Raw genomic sequence first — 13,848 nt, forward strand, 5'->3', positions numbered from 1 at the left:
GAGTTTGCAAGGCCACCACGCAGGCCTTCCCTGAGCTTGTCAGGTTAGCAGGTAGCCCTTTTTTGTCCACATCCGTAAAGAATTTTTATAACAGTGTATTTGACCCAAACTGATGACATTGCCACGGAGCAGGATTTCAAATGCTCTGAAGGATGGCAGTGTGCAGCTTCGCCTGTGTATTTTGAATTAAGGAGGGAATTTCAGGAAGATTACATGAAGCGGGAGAAAGCAAGGCTGGAAGGGGAGTATTGGATAGTGGACAAGAGTATGTGCTCTCTTGAGGGTGGTTATGCTTTGGAGGGTTCTGGGAAGAGGATTACTTCTGGCATTTCAAAAGCATGTTAACCTAAGTGCACAAAAGCAATGGACAAGGCATCGTAAAGGCAAAGATAACCATTTACTAGGGACGTTATAGGCCTGAGGGATGACTGTCCACTATGGCCTCCTAGTTAGGGATTTATGATCAGATCATCCTGTGAGGGCACCTTCAAGCAGATGGATCACAGCACTCCTTTTTCTTTTTCTTTTTTTTAAATTATTTATTAGTTAAGGTATTACATATGTGTCCTCATCCCCCCATTAAACCCCCATCCTCCCCGCCCCTCATGCTCTCATCCCCCTGTTGTCCATGTCCATTGGTTTAGCTTATATGCATGCATACAAGTCCTTTGGTTGATCTCTTCCCCTTGCCCCCTCCCTCCCCTAGTTTCCCTCTGGGGATTAATAGTCTGATCGCACAGCACTCCTTTCTCATTCACACATAAATTGAAGGAAGACTTGTTAAACAAAAAAGAAACAGACCTTAAATTAAAATAGGAATTTTAGGGTTAAGATAGGACAGGTTTAGGAAATATTAGAAATTTTGGAAATTAGGGTGACCATGGAGGAAGCACAGGGCTGCAGAGCAGCAGAAGGTGTATTTCTATTGAATAGGGAAGCTAGAAAGCTGCAATAGGTACACTTCCATAGAATGAGGAGCTGGGAACAGCAAAAGGTCTGTATTTACAAAATAAAGAGAAGGAAGAAGAAGAAGAAAGCCCAAAGGGAATAGGAAAACAATAGGGAAGGGGGGGGGGAGAACCTCACATGGGACATGTGAGGTTCAACCTTTGAGCCCAGGAGCTACTATAGTAACCAGTCCAAGGGAATAGTGACCAATCAGAGGGGATATCAAGGCACCCGGATCTGCAGCCTTTATAAGCCATAGGGAAAAGGAACTCAGTGGGACCCTTTCCCCCTCCTTACATGGGAGTCCATTCTGTGGGACTCTTTCCCTCTCCCCACATGGGAGTCTGTACTTGTTCTTCAATAAATCTGCACCTTTGCTATACCACTTTCTGTCCATGAATTCACTCTTTGATTCCAGTGGACAAAGAATCCGGGTTCCAGTCCAAAATTCCGTAACAAAATGATTTTGAAAATACTTGGCCCCTCCAGATAACATAAATGCTAAAAGTAAAATGTTAAATTAAACAAACAAACAAAAATGTCAAAAACAAGTAAAAAAAAGGCTGAATGTTCTGTCTTCTTTTTTTAAAAAAAATATTTTAATCCTCATATGAGGATACGCTTTCTGTTTTTTAAATTGATTTGAGAGAGAAAGGGAGAGAGAGAGAGAGAGAGAGAGAGAGAGAGAGAGAGAGAGAGAGAAAGAGAAGAGAAGAGAGAAGAGAAGAGAAGAGAAGAGAAGAGAAGAGAAGAGAAGAGAAGAGAAAATCATTTGCCTCCCATATGCACGCTGACTAGGGATTAAACCCACAACCTAGCTATGTGCCCTGACCAGGAATTGAGCCCACAACCTTTTGGTGTTCAGGACGGTGCTCCAACGAACTGAGCCACCTGGCTAGAGTGTTCTGTGTTCTTTTATGTGATGATCAGAGAGTTGTGATCACAAGAAGAGATAGAGGGGAGGCTTAGGTCAACAGAAGTTTATTATACTCACAGGTCCTAGAAAGGGGTGTCTCTACATGCCACAAGGCTCACAAGAGAAGCACTGAGTTTCAATTAGATGGTGGAAGACTGGAGCAAGGGAAAATTTTAGTCCAGAGTCTGTACTGGGATTTCTGCAGGAAAGACAAGACAAGACAGAGTAAATATATTCAGTGGCTAGTTCAAATAATTCCAATGGACTTTGGGTGATAGGTGCAGTCTCTGGCTTCCTGGCACCTGAACTTGAGAGGATTAAGGCAGAGGGATATTGTCCTGGCAATGGATTGGCTAGTTTACACATCAGAGGCTGCTGCTGGCTGAGCCTTTCACTATATCTAAGAACTATCTAGCCCTGGGAGGGATTGCCTTTCCCCAGCCAGAAAAGTTTCTACATCAAAACATCCTATCTAATAATAGACAAACATGGTAATTGACGGTACCTTTGCTACACCTCCCATTGGCTAATCAGTGTGATATGCAAATTAACCACCAACAAAGATGACGGCTAATTTGCATACTGCAGGCAGGGAAGGACAGTGCGAGCCGCCAGCGTGAGCCACCTTCCAGGCCCCTGTGTGGGACCCCAGAAGCCACCTGCCTGCTGCCCATGATCAGATCCAATCCCGGGCCGCAGGCCGGCCCCAGAAGCTGCCTGTCTGCCACCCGTGATCGGATCCAATCCCGGGCCGCAGGCCGGCCCCAGAAGCCCCAGAAGCCGCCTGCCTCCCATGATCAGATCAGATCCCGGGCCACAGGCTGGCCCCAGAAGCCCCAGAAGTCACCTGCTATGGTAGTAACTCTATCAGTAAGCACTCTGAAAGTCAGTGGCATAAATGCAAGAATTAAAAGACAGATTATGAGGGTGAATCAAAAACAAAACCCACTTTAAATATAAAGACACATATAGATTAAAAGTAAATGAATTAAGCTGCAGCCTGTTTTGCTCAGTGAATAGAGTATTAGCCCATGGACTGAAGGGTCCCTGGTTCGATTCCAGTCAAGGGCATGTACCTCAGTTGCTGGCTTGATCTCCAGTCCCTATCAGAACATGAGCAGGAGGCAACCAATCAATGTGTCTCTCCCTTTCCCTTCACTCTCTCTAAAATTCAATGGAAAAATATCCTTGGGTGAAGATTAACAAAAACAAAGTAAATGGATTAAGTAACATTAAAGGGATTATAAGAAAAATATATTCCAAATTTTGTTAGTTGTATAATGGTTATGTTTAAATTATTAACACCTAAGAAATTGGGTGAAGGGTACATATAATATGCTGTAGTATTTTATAGTTTTTTTTTACATGTATGAGATTATTTCAAATTAAAATATTAAAAAGTTAATAAAATATTAATTGAAATGTATCTGCATTACATGAAAAATCTCCTAATTGCTTCTAGCATAATTTATTAAATTGTGCTAAAATTTACAAGGGTTCAATTAAAAAAATATCTTAATTCTAAATGATATAATAGAAAATATATAATAGTGCAGTTATAAGCACTTATCTGAAAATACAAATTTAAAGAAGTGAATTTTAAGAAGGGATTAGCCAAAGAAAATATATGCACAACCCATGGACACAGACAACAGTATGGTGATGGCCAGAGAGAAGTGGAGGGCAAGAGCTGGGTAGAGGGGGCTAAAGGGGGGAAATAGGGACATTCTATATAATAATAATAGAAGACTAATATGCAAATTGACAAATAGGCAGAATGACCCGTTGCTATGATGCGCACTGGCCATCAGGGAGCAGATGCTCAATGCAGGAGCTGCCTCTGGTGGTCAGTGCACTTCCATATGGGGAGTGCCACTCAGCCAGAAGCTGGCTCATGCTGGCCAGCGCAGAGGTGGTGGCAGGAGCCTCTCCCACCTCCGTGGCATCACTAAGAATGTCCAACTAATGGTTTAGACCCAATCCCTTGGGGGCCTAAGCCTTTAGTCTGACATCCCCTGAGGGCTCCCTGGCTTCCAGAAGGATGTCTGACTGCAAGCTTAGGCCTGATCCCCGGGGAGTGGGCCTAAGTCGACAGGTGGACATCCCCAAGGGGCCCTGGACTGCAAATGGGCACAGGCCGGGCTGAGGGAACCCCCCCGCCCCCACCGAGTGCACAAATTTTTGTGCACTGGGCCTCTAGTCATACTATATCATAATATGGAGAAAATTTTAAAAATGAATGTAAATTATACACAGAATATGTGACTTTATACCCTTTTGCTAGAGCCTCAGAAAGAAAAAAAGATTTGTGAGTGTAGCTCTTGCCTAATGGAGTAAAAACCAGTAAAATACATTGAAGAGCCCCAGTGTTGTTGAGAATTCTGTTTTTTTTTTTTTTTCCGCAGAAATACTGCTAGCTTGAACTGAAAGGGGCAGAGAGAATCTGAAATGAAAGGAGGCTTCCAGAACACCAACTGCATGGAGAGCTGGCAAGCTAATGAAACTACTCAGTTTCAAACACTTGCTACTTGTCATGAAAAGGGAAGAAAACAATGAATGGACCAAAGGGCAGAGCCTAGAGACTCAAGGATTATTCCCAATGGTTGATGCTGAGTCAAGAAAATCTCCCTGTTTGCCCAGTTGTATTACAGAATATACTAGAGCCAGTCACTCCTTCCACCGGCTATTTCTCCCTCTTTAAACTGGAATGTCTATCACTGTTATCCAGTACTTGTCTGACCCTCGTATGCTGGAATTGTTAGGGCTAGACAGCCTGCTTTTTCAGTTTCACAGGCCACAGATGGGGAGAAATTCTGCCTCAGAAGCTGGATTTAATGGCTTATACCCTGGTGTTGTATCTTCACCTGATTTGGATGGTGAAATCTTGCATTTTGAGCTGATGCTATAATGGAATGAGACGCTTGAGAACCTTGGGAGAGGCGGTAAATGTATTTCTCTTTTTGTAAGCATATGAATCATTGGGGACCTTGGGAGGACTGTGATAAGCAAACGTATAAGGTGATCCCCAAGATTCCCGCCCCTTGGTGTACATGTTTCTATAAAATCTACCTCCTTGAATGTGATTGGGACTTACCAATAAGATGGGATGTTTGTTATGCAGCAATAGGAAACTAATACAGCCAGATACCAGCCTAGTTTTTAAAAAGAAACTCTCATCTTGGTAGGTTTCAGCCAGATAAGAGAGGATATCTGTTTTTTTTTTAAATTAAAATCTTTATTGTTCGGATTATTACAGTTGTTCCTCTTTTTTACCCCCATAGCTCCCCTACACCCAGTTCCCACCCCACCCTCTGCCCTTACCCCCTCCCCCACTGTCCTCATCCATAGGTGTACGATTTTTTTCCAGTCTCTTCCCACACCCCTTTCCCCCTGAGAATTGTCAGTCCACTCCCTTTCTATGCCCCTGATTCTATTATATTCACCAGTTTATTCTGTTCATCAGATTATTTATTCACTTGATTTTTAGATTCACTTGTTGGTAGTTGTGTATTTGTTGTTCATAATTTGTATCTTTACCTTTTTCTTCTTCTTCCTCTTCTTAAAGGATACCTTTCAGCATTTCATATAATACTGGTTTGGTGGTGATGAACTCCTTTAACTTTTTCTTATCTGTGAAGCTCTTTATCTGACCTTCAATTCTGAATGATAGCTTTGCTGGGTAAAGTAATCTTGGTTGTAGGTTCTTGGTATTCATCACTTTGAATATTTCTTGCCACTCCTTTCTGGCCTGCATAGTTTCTATTGAGAAATCAGCTGACAGTGGTATGGCTACTCCCTTGTAGGTAACTAATTGTTTTTCTCTTGCTGTTTTTAAGATTCTCTCTTTGTCTTTTGCTCTTAGCATTTTAATTATTATGTGTCTTGGTGTGGTCCTCTTTGGATTCCTTTTGTTTAGGGTCCTCTGCACTTCCTGGACTTGTAAGTCTATTTCTTTCACCAGGTAGGGAAAGTTTTCTGTCATTATTTCTTCAAATAGGTTTTCAATATCTTGCTCTCTCTCTTCTTCTGGCATCCCCATAATTCAGATGTTGGTACACTTGAAGTTGTCCCAGAGCTCCTTACACTATCTTCATATTTTTGGATTCTTTTTTCTTTTTGTTTTTCTGGTTGTGTGTTTTTTGCTTTTTCGTATTTCAAATGTTTGACTTGACTCTTGCGATCCTCTAGTCTACTGTTGGAGCTCTGTATAATATTCTTTATTTCAGTCAGTGTATGCTTAATTTCTAGTTGGTCCTTCATCACAACCACTAGATTTCTTGAGGGTCTCATTAAGTTTATCGGTGGTTTCTAGAAAATTCTTGAAAAACCTTAAAAGTGTGGTTTTGAACTCTATATCCAGTAGTTTGCTTTCCTCTATTTCTGTCATTTGTGACCTGTTTCTTTGTCTCCACATTTTTTTATGCTTCCCTGTGTTGATAGAGTGGCTTTGTGTTCTAGGTGTCTTATAGGGCCCAGTCCCTCAGCCTCCCCAATTACCTGGGGTGGACACTCTTGGTGCACCCCTTTGTGGGCTTTGTGCACAGTCTTGTTGTAGTTAAGCCTTGATTGTTGTAGGTATCACTGGGAGGAATTGACCTCCAGGCCAATTGGCTGTGAGAATCAGCTGTGTCTATGGTGGGAGAACTTTTGTGCTGGAGACACCCTTATTGGGCAAGTCTTGCTTCAGTGAGGATTTGGTGTTCATGGAGTCTGCCCCCTGAGAGTCCCTTATGGATCTGAGGAGTTGTAATCTGGATGGTCCCACTCTGACCACTGGGTACACTGGCTCTTGGGTCTGTAAGGAGGTGCTAATTTAGCCTCTGCCTGAGGCTACCCAGCAGGAGCTATGGAGAGATCTGAAGATTCCTCTTCTTTGTTTGGGGTTTAGAGGTGCCCATATGAGGCCCAGCTGTGAAGCAATGCAAGCTGCTGTGGGGCTTTGGGCCTTCTTTTGGATGTCCTGGGTCTCTCTGACCCAGCTGCAGTTTGTTAGGTAATTTTAGATTGCAAAGTGCCAGGCCATTCATATGCAAAAGCCTCTGTGCACAGCTTGGGTGGGGCGGGGTCTCAGGGAATCAACCAGGTAGAGCAAACAGCTATGGATGATCCTCAGCCCTACCCTAAGAGGCCCCTGGTTCTCAGTGTACTGCGTTAATCTCTGCAAGCACCTCTTAGAGAAAGCCACCCTCGAGTTCCGACCGATGCCAGACAGTCCAGTTTCTCCCAGTATGAGTCTGGGTCCCTAGAGACTCGCCCAGAACTGGAGTTCAGAGCAGTCAGGAGCTTGAGACTCCCTCCTGATTGAAAAAGACAACCGTGTCCTCAGTTGCCAGCCCTTTCCATGTGCGCCTCCGTACCTCTGCACTTTACTTCTGCACCTCCTCTGAGTCTCAGTGTGCTTTTCTCTTTTCTTCTAGTTGTAGAATTTCCACTCAGCCAGCCTTCCTGTGGTTCTGGATGATGTCCGTTTTGTCTTTTAGTAGTATTTTTGAAGTGGTTGTGCGAGGCAGCAATTTCCGGTGTTTACCTATGCCGCCATCTTGGTTTCTAAGAGAGGATCTCTTCAAGCCAGTAAGAAATCTGACTACCTTGCTTAAAAGACAAGGTGGAAATGCCCTGAGGCCTCGTTAAAAAAGTAGAGGGCCATTTTATGTCATCTTCTCTCAGCGGCTATGAGTCTCATTTGGCCCTAGCGATGCTCAAAGAATAATATTGAAGCCCTCTTGGACACTCGAGACCAGTCCGGCCTTCAGCCAGAGACCACCAAATGACCCCACTAGGGTTACATAAAACAGAAGAATTGGCCAGACAAGTTCTGCCAGAATTATGAGAAAACCTAAAATGTTTGTTGAGAAAGTCACTAAACTTGGGAGAAGTTTATTATGCAAAATGGATGTCTTGAAGAAGGATATTGCCTCCTGGTGTACTGTTTAAAGAAATATGAATGTGGTGTGATTATAAGGGGTAAAGTCATAACTCAAAGCTAGTGAACAACAGATTTCTAAAACTACTGAGTGAAAAGAATAGGGAGGGAAATTCAGTATAACCCTGTAGTGGGCAGTTGCTTATAGGAGATCACCTTTAGAGAAGTACTGATTTGAGTTTGAAAAGCATGGTGATCCAAGGAGGAACACAAGGGAATGAACCCCCTGACCCTCCTTCCTCCCTCTGCTCTTCTGCCATGGCTTCCAATTGGTCAAAGCTCCAGAAAGCACAGGGATGGCTTGACAGTTCCTTGTAGTTATACAGGTCAGCCTCCTGGTGCAGCAAGTACCAAAAGATGCATGAATAGTAGACCTGGTGGGGCATAGCGAAGACACCCAGCCCAGCTGGAATCACTGCTGTGATGGGGGCAGACACATCATGTGTGCTACTCAAGGTCAAAGAATGCATCTCAGGGACTTTGGATTCAGTTGGCTCTCTTTAGGATCTGTTGCCAAAAATTGGTAACAGTTCTATAAGCAAAGGTTTAAGGAGGAGACAATTTATGAAAGGGAACAGCAGGAAAACTCATGGAGAAAAAAATAAAGATGCCATATTTCATTGTAATTCTGAGTAATTAGAGCAAAGCAATTAGCAAGAGCATTTACCACAACAGACCATGGCTATTTTTGTTTATTGCTGAAACACTGATTGACTAAATAGGTTGAGTGTCAGTTTTTCGACAAGCTACCACAGCCCATCTGTCAGGTAATTGGTATTTCAAAGCTTGAGCTGCAGCAAATGGAATCATTTGGGGACACTCTCTTTCTCTGATCCATTCATTCTGTCTTCTTCCCTTTTATAAATGGTTTATGTGTAAATCAACATCTGGAAAAAGGGAAGGAAAAATACAGCACAATCACTGAGACTGAAAGTTGATACTGGGATCAGAGATCCAGGTAGGAGTTGGAGGCAGGTCATTAATCTGGAAATTTCGAGCAGAGCAGCACTTGTTATGGGGCTCTGATTGGCCTCTTTCACAGTGCTCGTGAGGTATTCCACTTACTAAGCAGGATGGCAGGTCCAATTGTCACAACTGCTGAGCCCATGAAGCAGAACAGATATGACATTTGTAAAATGCAGCAATCCCAGATTAACTAGATTCCCTTTCAAAACATAAAACTTAGAAATTGTTTTTCTATGTTAGGGTCCAGATGTGGCAGGAACACAACAGGAGATTCCTAGTTTGTTGAGCCAAAATTTACGAAGAAGTGGATCCGTGCTTGCAAATACTTCACTTGACATGGAGCTTCATTAAAAGCCATAAGGGTTTTACATTCTGCCAGGCTTAATCAGCATTTCTGTCTTGAGTTTGTGGTCAGATGCAAAAAGACAGCGACTCGCTTCTCTGCTTAGGGCCTATTTTCTGCCATCTTCTCTCAGCTGCTATTCGTCTCCATTGGCAAGGAGCCCAATATGCAGCATAAATTTATTTGTAGAACAAAACAGTTACAAAAGGCTGGCCTCTTCACACACTATGATTGCTTCCTGAAAGAAGCAAACTGGGGTTGTTCTAGGTGTTTTGCTGAGTGATTTTAGCTGAGAGCTTGGCAAGAATTCCTGTAGTGTGCCTTGAGGAAAGTTTTATTTTGGTTAATCCTCACTGGAGGATATCTTTTCCATTGATTTTTCTGGAGAGAGTAGAAGGGAGGAGGAGAGAGGAAAGAGAAACATCGATGTGAGAGACCCACATCAATTGCTTGCCTTCTGCAGGCACCCCAACCAGGGTGGGTAACCTGCAACCCAAATACATGCCCTTGACCCAAACCTAACCCACAACCCTTTGTTTTGTGGGCTGACGCTCTAACCACTGAGCAACTCTGACCAGGGTGAGGGAAGTTTTTAAAATGTACTTTATAATGCATGCTGTCATACTTAAAGATTCCTTATCTATCTGGATATTCAAAGTACCTATAAACTCATTCCATTTATCATTGGAAAGAATAGCATATATTCATCCCTCCCACCACTCTAAAAGCAATGTCTTATATTAATTTTGAAAGACACAGTATTGGACTGATTTCTTCTGGTAAAAATTTTTACCATAGAGATTGCATAATGCACAAAACACAAGTTATCTTCACACACTTCACTACACATTTCCCTCACCTTTCTACAGAGATGATCATGTTATCAGTTTGGTGGGACAGTTCTGGATAGCCTTGCTTCCTTGCTGCTCATGTTGTTTCCTTAGCTCAGCAGGTCTTAGCCACCCCCAAGGCAAGTGAACCTTAACATCAGCTGACGAGCTCCAAAAATTTTTCCCTTCTAACAAGACCAGTTGCTGTACCGGGAAACTTTCATTGTGATCTATTATTTGCCTAGATGTTCTATGCAATTTCTTTTAATTTTTCAGAAGATTTGTAGAGTGATATGAGGTATAGTTTCTTGTTCTAGAACCCTTCTCATGGGGCTTCAACATCAGGATTTTTCTGTGGAATCCTCTGCCAATTAGTTTTCCCCAATAAACTTTACATTAAGTGGCACTAGATATGTATGTGTTTACATAAGATCTGTATCTTTGCAAACATTTTTCATACCATTAATATATATATATATATCTAAATCTATCTCTAACCATCTATATATATAAAAGCCTAAGCGACCAGCCTACCAGCCTACCATCAGGTAGCTATGACGTGCAATAACCACCAGGGGGAAGATGCTCAATGCACAGGCATAGAAACATGGGACAGACTGATGAATCTCAGAGGGAAGAACCGAGAGGGGAGGGCGGGAAGAGATTAACCAAAGATCTTTTATGCATACTAGAGACTCGGTGCATGAATTTATGCATTGGACTGGTGGGGTCCCTCGGCCTGGCCTGCAGGGATCTGGCTGAAATTGGCTTGGTGCACGGATTCATGCACCAGTGGGGTCCCTTGGGTTGGCCTGTGGGGATTGGGCTGAAACAGACTATCTGAAATCCCCCAAGGGGTCCTGGATTGCAAATCTGTGCACCGGGCCTCTAGTAATAATGTAAAAGAACATAAAGGCATTGATCTATAATGACAAAACTATACACCCAATGAGAAGGAAAAGAAAACCACATAATATAACTTCTATTTTTTTGACATTTATAATTCTTTATTTTTTTATTTTTATTTTTTTATTTTTTATATATCTTATTGATTTTTTAAGGAAGGGAGAGGGATAGAGAGTTAGAAACATTGATGAGAGAGAAACATCAATCACCTGCCTCCTGCATACCCCTTACTGGTGACATGCCCGCAACCAAGGTACATTAGCCCTTGACTGGAATCGAACCTGGGACCCTTCAGTCCACAGGCTGACGCTCTATCCACTGAGCCAAACCAGTTAGGGCTATAATTCTTTATTTTTTCTTTTGTCATTATATTTGCATGATTATATACTAAAATAGTGGTGTCACTCAGTTGAAGTGGCTCAGTTGGTTGAGTGTCATCCTGCGCTCCACAAGGTTTCTGGTTTGATTCCTGATCAGGGCACATATCAGAGTTGCAGATTTGAACCCTGGTTGGGGAGCATATGGAAGGCAACCAATTGATGTTTTTATCTCACATTGATGTTTTTAATCTCTCTCTCTCTCTCCCTTCCTCTCTCTCTCTCTTTCCTTTCCTCTCTCTAAGCATGTCCTCAAGTGAAGATTAAAAATAAATAAATAAAAATACAATAAAATATTGGTGTCAATATAAAGTTTATAAAATTTGAATTTTTTTAAGACACAATTTTAAAAGTATTTAATACTTTTATTTTATCATGGTTTTATTTTATACCAGAGGCCCAATGCACGAAATTCTTGCAAGAGTAGGCCTTCCTTCCCCCAGCTGCTGGCACCAGCTTCCCTCTGGCACCAGGGACCAGGGCTTCCTTCACAGCCCCTGCTTCATCCAGAAGGACATCTGGTCTAATTAGCATATTATGCTTTTATTATTATAGATATTCATAGATTTTATATTAAACATTGGACTATCTCTTTAAATTCTCATTTACCAGTACTGTGATATTTTATATTTTTTCCAACCTGAAGAGAAAAAAAATGCATATTCTTTTTGTGCATTTCCTGGTTGCTAATGAAGTTGACCATATAGCCTACTGGACATGTTATTTTTTTCTGTAAAATATTATTCCATTCCCATGGATCCCTTCTTAATTAGTGTAATAATATGGCTAAATTTTTTCTACTGTAATTTAGTTACCAAAGCATTCTTTCTCCCATAGAATTGAACTATCAATGTTGTCATATATTACATTCTTTTGTGTCAATAGATATATTTCTCTACTCTTTGTTTAATATTTCTCATATATTGATCCATTCTTGTATCAATGCCACAATTTGAAAATTATTCCAGCTCTTAATATATTTTTATGGTGGTAGTACTTCTCTGAATTCATTGTTCTCCTTGATTATTATATAGTTTTTATACAGTTTCATATATATGTTTAACAATCTAAGTTTCTTAAATATTTTGTTGGGGTTTCAATGATATTGAAATAATTTTCTTCACTACAGTAGTATAGTTGTCTCTATTAAGGTTTCATATAGTTCTTGTTCATTTACTCTTATCTATTTTTTTTTTTTTACATTTTCAATTTGGCTATTGCTAGTATACATTAAATAAAAGAACTCTCAAAATAGTAGAACTTTTGCTAAGATTGTTGCCTATCTTTGATTTTAAAATCTTTTGTAAAATTTTATGGCTCTTTGTTGGGTGTTTATCTTTTATTTGTTATTTCCTGTTTTCCTCTCTACTCATATTATATATTTTTCCCAACCCTGACCACAGAAATTTTGAGGAATCAATAAGGGACCTATACTGATTAAATGCTATTGGCTTACTTTCTACTTGTAGTAGAAAATTCCCATTTCCTCTGTATGTTGTCCTGCCTTTATTTTTAATCCTGAAGCAAAAATCTCTGGGTCTTCCTGCTTGTCACAAGTTAGAAATGGAGAGAAGTTTCTACCTTTTTTGCATTAACATTTTAAGTCAAAGTTTTAGACACTTCTACTTCTAAATACTCTTTATATAAGTGATTTTTTATTGTTGTTACAGTTTTTTCCAAGAAATAGAAATATATGATTCTTGTATTCAAGGAATTTTTAATATTTTTATGTTTGCTAATGCTATACTTCTTTATTTTCTTTCTTTTTTTTAAAATAAATCTTTATTGTTCAGATTATTACAGTTGTTCCTCTTTTTTCCCCCATAGCTCCCCTCCACCCAGTTCCCACTCCACCCTCTGCCCTTACCCCACCACCACTGTCCTCATCCATAGGTGTAAGATTTTTGTCCAGTCTCTTCCCACACCCCCACACCTCTTTCCCCCCGCCCGAGAATTGTCAGTCCACTCCCTTTCTATGCCCCTGATTCTATTATATTCACCAGTTTACTCTGTTCATCAGATTTTTTATTCACTTGATTTTAGATTCACTTGTTGATAGATATGTATTTGTTGTTCATAATTTTTATCTTTACCTTTTTCTTCTTCCTCTTCTTAAAGGATACCTTTCAGCATTTCATATAATACTGGTTTGGTGGTGATGAACTCCTTTAGCTTTTTCTTATCTGTGAAGCTCTTTATCTGACCTTCAATTCTGAATGATAGCTTTGCTGGATAAAGTAATCTTGGTTGTAGGTTCTTGGTATTCATCACTTTGAATATTTCTTGCCACTCCCTTCTGGCCTGCAGAGTTTCTGTTGAGAAATCAGCTGACAATCCTATGGGTACTTCCTTGTAGGTAACTGACTGTTTTTCTCTTGCTGCTTTTAAGATTTTCTCTTTGTCTTTTGCCCTTGGCATTTTAATTATGATGAGTCTTGGTGTGGTCCTCTTTGTATTCCTTTTGTTTGGGGTTCTCTGAGCTTCCTGGACTTGTAAGTCTATTTCTTTCACCAGATAGGGGAAGTTTTCTGTCATTATTTCTTCAAATAGGTTTTCAATATCTTGCTCTCTCTCTTTTTCTGGCACCCCTATAATTCAGATGTTGGGACACTTGAAGTTGTCCCAGAGGCTCCTTACAC

Source organism: Myotis lucifugus, unplaced genomic scaffold (assembly GCF_000147115.1).
Source record: "Myotis lucifugus unplaced genomic scaffold, Myoluc2.0 scaffold_233, whole genome shotgun sequence".
In the NCBI taxonomy this organism is placed as follows: domain Eukaryota; kingdom Metazoa; phylum Chordata; class Mammalia; order Chiroptera; family Vespertilionidae; genus Myotis; species Myotis lucifugus.